Here is a 6122-nt window from a genome sequence, read left to right as displayed (position 1 = left end):
TCAGTCAAAACAACAGGTCAAACACAAATTCAGCATATAGAAAGAGTAACTGTAAGGCATTAGCCCGTTGTCTAGTACTCCCTGCCCAAACAAAAAGTTACTTATTCATGGTGGGTATGACATACTAATACCTGAGTCAACAAAACGTGAAGTGTCTCTGTGTTTGCCAGATGTGAGCCTCTAGACTGTCCAGTCACGTTGTGTTAAATCAATATGTGAGACAGACAAATAGTAATTTAGACAAAACACACTGATGATGGTGTTGTTGCCACAGAAAAACATTTGTTTCATATTTCAAATGTATCCAATTTCCTACACTTCTGTTCAGAGGAGAGTGAGCAGCACTGAGGGTGAAAAATGTTGGTCAAACTTAAACAACATCTGGGTCAGTCAAGCTCTTTTTTTTTAACCATGGGGTCCCTGTGCTCAGCATCAGTTCATTTTACCCTTTCTGACTGAAATGAAGGTCAACAGAAGTCTGCTGTGAGTAATAACATGGAGGGGAAAAAGGCAATAAAAACTAAAAGGCATGGCTGTAAAGAAAAACTAAATAGAAATGGATTTTATTATTATATCATAAAAGCATAACTTATATCAGTCACTGCAACAGAGAAAGATATTTTTAGGAGGATAAATTCATTCTGAGTTTCTTCTTAGTAGGATTTGATCATTTAAAGTCTTAACAATCAGATAAAATAACACCAACTTTATCCTTTAATAGAGATTGATTCTTGTGGCCAATCCTTTTTGTGGACCCTTTTTTTGTTGTCCTTTGTACCATGATAACAGATACAACAACATGTCTGAGAATACCAGAGCCAGCCAGTATGAGCAGATGACTGGTTTCAGCTGTTGTGAGAGGATGTTCTGGTTGCTTGTGTGGGCCCAAAGTTTATACAACAACATGTCTGAGAATACCAGAGCCAGCCAGTATGAGCAGATGACTGGTTTCAGCTGTTGTGAGAGGATGTTCTGGTTGCTTGTGTGGGCCCAAAGTTTGACCCCGGGGTTCATCCAAAACTGCAAAGTCATTGCCTGGTAGTCCATCAAGGGGAGACCTCTCACTTTCAACATAAATATCAAAGCTGTCAGAAAGCTGAGTTAAAGCAAAACAACCATTTACATTAACAGTGCACTTATACAGTAATGTAATAAAGTGGTGATATTATTTAATACAATTCTCACTTAAGAGGTGAAAGTCTCTGGAATGTATCTCCAGACCAGGAGGGTAAATGTGAGGGAGGAAATTGGGTGAGTGACTCTGCCACCTACTCTGCAGGACGGCTCCCAGTGTAAGAATGGGAAGCATCAAGTCATCCTTGTAAGGGGAAAAGTAAACATTAAATAATAATATTCAATACATGTGAAGTCCCAAGTGACTGCAAATGACAGAAAACAAATGTTCATCATCCTCACATCTTTATGTTAGCATGTTAACATTTGCTAATTAGCACAAAACACAATATGCAGCTAGGGCTGATGGGAATGTCATTAATTCTGCTGATATAGAGAGCCACATGAATGAGCTTAGACTTGGAAATTAATTAGCAGTTTAGCACTTCCTGTTCCCTCAACCTGAAGGCGGTTTTTTGAATAGGATCTTGGTTAGATGACTGAAATATGGTCTGTGGTTAAAACAAGCTCAAGACATTTTCATGTTTTATTCTACAACATAAAATAAGTCAGTAAATACCCCAGTCCTGATTTCTTTAAGCTTTTACATGTCTTTAAAAAAGGGTAGTTGCTAAATGAGACTACAGAGGTTGTCTGGGAGAAAATCAAACTACAAGCTGGAAGTTTTGTGATGGTGCTGTTGAAGTCATGTGACCGTGGTGTAGTTGGTTTGTAGCCTAACATTAGCTTTTTACCTTTAGCAATTGTATTTAAGTTCCAAACGTCATGAAAGTGGTGTTCACTTCTGTAGATTAGCTTGCTGAACAAAACATGTCAGCAGCACACTTTTTTGTCACAGATCTACAATATGCAATATATGCAGTAATCCAGAAGCCAAGTGAAAAATCCCATTGGCTTTTTGTGGAGAGAACCAGGGTTATACTAACTTCCGGGTGTGGCCTACATAGATACGTCATCTCTGCAGCAGTGTATTTCGCCATTGACAAACATTTTGGACAGTTATCAGATGTTGGTGCTGGGAAAAAATGCAAGAGGATCTCCAAAGTTCTCACAATTCATCTTCAGGGCAACATGAATGTCCAAATTTTAGGACAATCCATCCAGTAGTTGTCTATGCATTTCACTCTGAACCAAAAATATCCACCTGCTGGTGGTGCCAGAGGAAAAGTCAGGAGATCACAAAAAACCATTGAGATTCATTGTATGGGAGCCATGAATGGCTTTAACAAATTTCATGGTAATCGGTCCAATATTTAATCAAAAAGCAAATATGTCGACATAAAGGTGGCATGAATGGAGAGGTCAGTGTATGATCAGTAGTCAGTAGGACTGGCAAAAACCCTTAAGAGCAAATAATCTACCATTTACCATCTACAGTGGATTAAAATCAATTAATTGGTCGAGGCCCCATTGTGTTGCCAACTCTGGCATCCTTTAGTGGAAGCACCAGTAGTGGTTAGCAACCCTAACCTAAGGCTTTAAAAACAAAACAGAAAACATGCAGTGTTACATCAGTCATCCACTGCTCTTCAGCCTCATGGTGGGAACATGCAACATCACATGTATCTGATGCAATACTGATACGAGGAAAAACTCAGTAAACAGTCACAGCTAGTACACCTGTGATTAAACAAATAAATAAATGTGTCCCTGATGAATTCTATTAAAAAACTCTCTCATACACCTGCTGGACTGTCGGGATCCTGCTGTGACACAGCTCAAAAAAATCTGTGCATCACAAACCCAGTCACTGATAACATGATGTTCAATTCAAGCATGATGTTTTGATTTCTGTCTTGGTGATATATAAGTTTCATTGTGGAAAATACTGTGAATTTCATCATGTAAATGATCATTTAGGTGTTTTTTTCTCTTAGAAGGAATTATATAAGAACTCAGTACACACAGTTTGCCCCACACTTTGCACTTTGCACCTTGCCATTTATCCAGTACTGTATCGCTTTGCCAAGAGCCTGGGCCACTTTGTTCTGTCATTGTTGGTGATGGCACCTGTGCACAAACAAAATACGTGCTACAGGAACAGCATGAACAAATCCACTGAAAGGAAGATGAATGAATAAAAGCAAACAATACTTGTAGGAGCTAGACTGTGGGTGGGTTACAAAACATTGTACTGTGGATAGGTAGTTTGATGGACTTGTGACAGTATGTGACATAAACACGTGCACTCATGTGGAAAAGAGTTGTGTTACTCCACTGAAACCGTATGGGTCCCAACAAAGTGTAAGGTTTTGGATCCGGTTAGGGCCAATTTGTTACATGAAGCTTTGGGCTAGAGTTGGGTTTCAGTTTCTCTCTCTTTCTTTGGTTGTGTCTATTGTCTATGTGTGTCCCAACAGAAGCCTAATGTGTAGCCTGTCAAACTAATGGTCAGTAATGGACAAAATAAAGCAAAAATATAGCTCAGCTCTTTCATCGGGTTTGGGTTTTGCTTAATAAGCTGAAAAGCAGTTTTTTACTGCCCTCTCTGGTTGAGACTTTCAAGACTGTTTCATGTTGTGCAGCTGTAACCACAGCAACAGTTGTGTAATGAAATATGCTGCAGGCGGTGGTGAGACAGATTCTAAAAGTCCATTTTAAATCTTATTTTTTAAAAAAAGTAAAATTAGAATCACAAAGGTTGTTTCCTCCACCAACCAGCCGAGCTGCAGGAAATATGGTCACAGTCTCTCCTTCCTGAGTTACAGTGTTGAATAATGGCCAGAAGTGTTGTTACAGAACATTATGTCACAGTGAAGTTGACCTTTGACCTTTTGGATATAAAATGTCATCACTTCATTTTATCCTTATAGACATTTGAGTTAAATTGTGTCATAATTAGTGAATGAATTGGCCACAAATGTGTTTTATGAGGTCACAGTGACTTTTGACCTTTGACCACTGGAGTCCTAGTGAATTTTTGTGCCAAATTTGAAGAAGTTCTGTTAAGGCATTACTGAGATAGCTTGAGGCATAAAAAACAAATATAAAAAAGATCCAGTCTTTGGAAAAAATATATCTGCTTTCTCATTGTGAAATTTAATTGGAAGTTTAATTCCAAAGTCACTGTTTGATTGATGCCTGTTGGCAAAAAAAAAAAAAAGTATTTGCATGTTTTTTATTTTAACTGCAAAAATATTGGTATATAGTAAAAACTGTAAACAGTTAGTATGTAGAATGGAATTGGGCCATTTCATGGTCTTTCAGAACTAGTTTTTAAGACATTCTGTCTAACAATGTTGTACATTAAAGTGCTATAGTTGTTCTCAGTGGCCACACTTGAAGGCAGAGTGAAAAGAGAGGGAGACAATTATATTTAAAAATGGGGATATGGTGCACATTGTCAGACTGTCTCATTCATAGTGTTGCACTCATGCAAACTAATAAAACTGACATTTGTGCCAAATTTGAAGGGATTCCCATGGAGTTCTGGAGATATTGCGTTCACTAGGCCAAAATCATGTTTTTTGAAGTCACCACACCCTTGACCTTTGACCTTTGACCCCCAAAATCGAATCAGTTCATCCTTGAGTCCAAGTGAACATTTGTGCCAAATTTAAAGAAGTTCTTTCAAGGCGTTATGGAGATATTGTGTTCACAATGCCGAAACTGCATTTTGTGAGGTCACCGTGACCTTGACCATAGAACTTTGACCTTTAGCCACCAAATTCTAATCAGCTTGTCCTTGAGTCTAGATGAATGTTTCTACCAAATTTGAAGAAATTCCCTCAAGGCATTACGGAGAGATTGTATTCACGAGGCCAAAACCAAATTTGAAGAAGTTTTGTCAAGGTGTTTTCTGAGATATCATGCCCATGACAATGCGACGGACGACAACCTCCGGCTCTCACTGTCGCTGGGGCAGGGGAATAAAAAGAGAGAGTCTGTCTCACAGCTGGCTAATCTTAGTGTTAAGTGGGTGTGAATGTTGGGATTGTCAGTTTGCCGAAAGTTACAGAAATGGTCGGACACATCAGGTCAGTGTTGATTATATTCTCAGATTTCAAAATCACCACCAAAGATGTGAACAAAAATATATACACTGAAACCGACAATATAAACCTTCATGTAGACCAGGCATCCAGACGTACTCCGGGCTAACATTATGCGAGGTTACCGTCAATAACTGTGAATTTCAACTTCAGAATGCAGAACCTTGGTGAAATACATGGTTCAGTATTTCATAATCAGATCAGAATGTGTGGTTCATTAACTTACTATCACAGAACATTTGTAATGAATGTGAAACTACTAGTCTCAAATTCACTTGAAGTTCCGTTAATTGTAAATCTCAGTTCAGTCACTGGCTAAGAAATGTATAAGCTTAATCACTCTCCAGACCTCCACTTGCAAGTGTAAAAAACACAATATTCTTTGATGACTGAAGAGCCACATGCAAAGTTTCATGTCCAGGTGAAGTCCATTGTGACACTAGTACCAGTCACATACTTTACTTGTTCTGTGTTGAACTTTATGTCCAGGATGCATCATTCAAGGGCATATTTCGTAATCAATCCTCAGGTCAAAAGCCAGTAACCAGTGTCCTCATTTTACCTCAAACACAGAGGCTGGTTCTATCTACTATTCCCTCCAATAACACTGTGTAAACACACATAAGCAAACAGGGGGGGTACTGTTGACCTCAGAGCTGACCCTTCGTGATTTGCTGCTCACGTCCATACCAGTTTGTTTTTTTTAACCATCTATGCACACACCACACAATTGACCGTCATGAGGACAGCTGGTGCTGAGTCGTGCCACTTTGGAGCTCTCCTTACAGAGCTAAACGTCCACTGAGCTGATTGACTAACTCAGGAGAAAAGCACATAACTGGCCAAAGAAAGCAGACGTGACTCCCAGTGGGCGGTCCATGGAGAATAGGTCTGACTGAGTGCGATTATATGCGCACTAGTATAACAGCTTATCCCCGTTTCAGAAACCTGGATGTACAACCTGGAGTACTCTGCTAGAAACAGGATACTGTGACA

The sequence above is a fragment of the Seriola lalandi genome, unplaced genomic scaffold, assembly GCF_002814215.2.
Source record: "Seriola lalandi dorsalis isolate HSWRI2012SDOR001 ecotype SW California unplaced genomic scaffold, Sedor1 jcf7180002055008, whole genome shotgun sequence".
Lineage (NCBI taxonomy): Eukaryota > Metazoa > Chordata > Actinopteri > Carangiformes > Carangidae > Seriola > Seriola lalandi.
Note: the sequence above shows the minus strand (reverse complement) of the source record.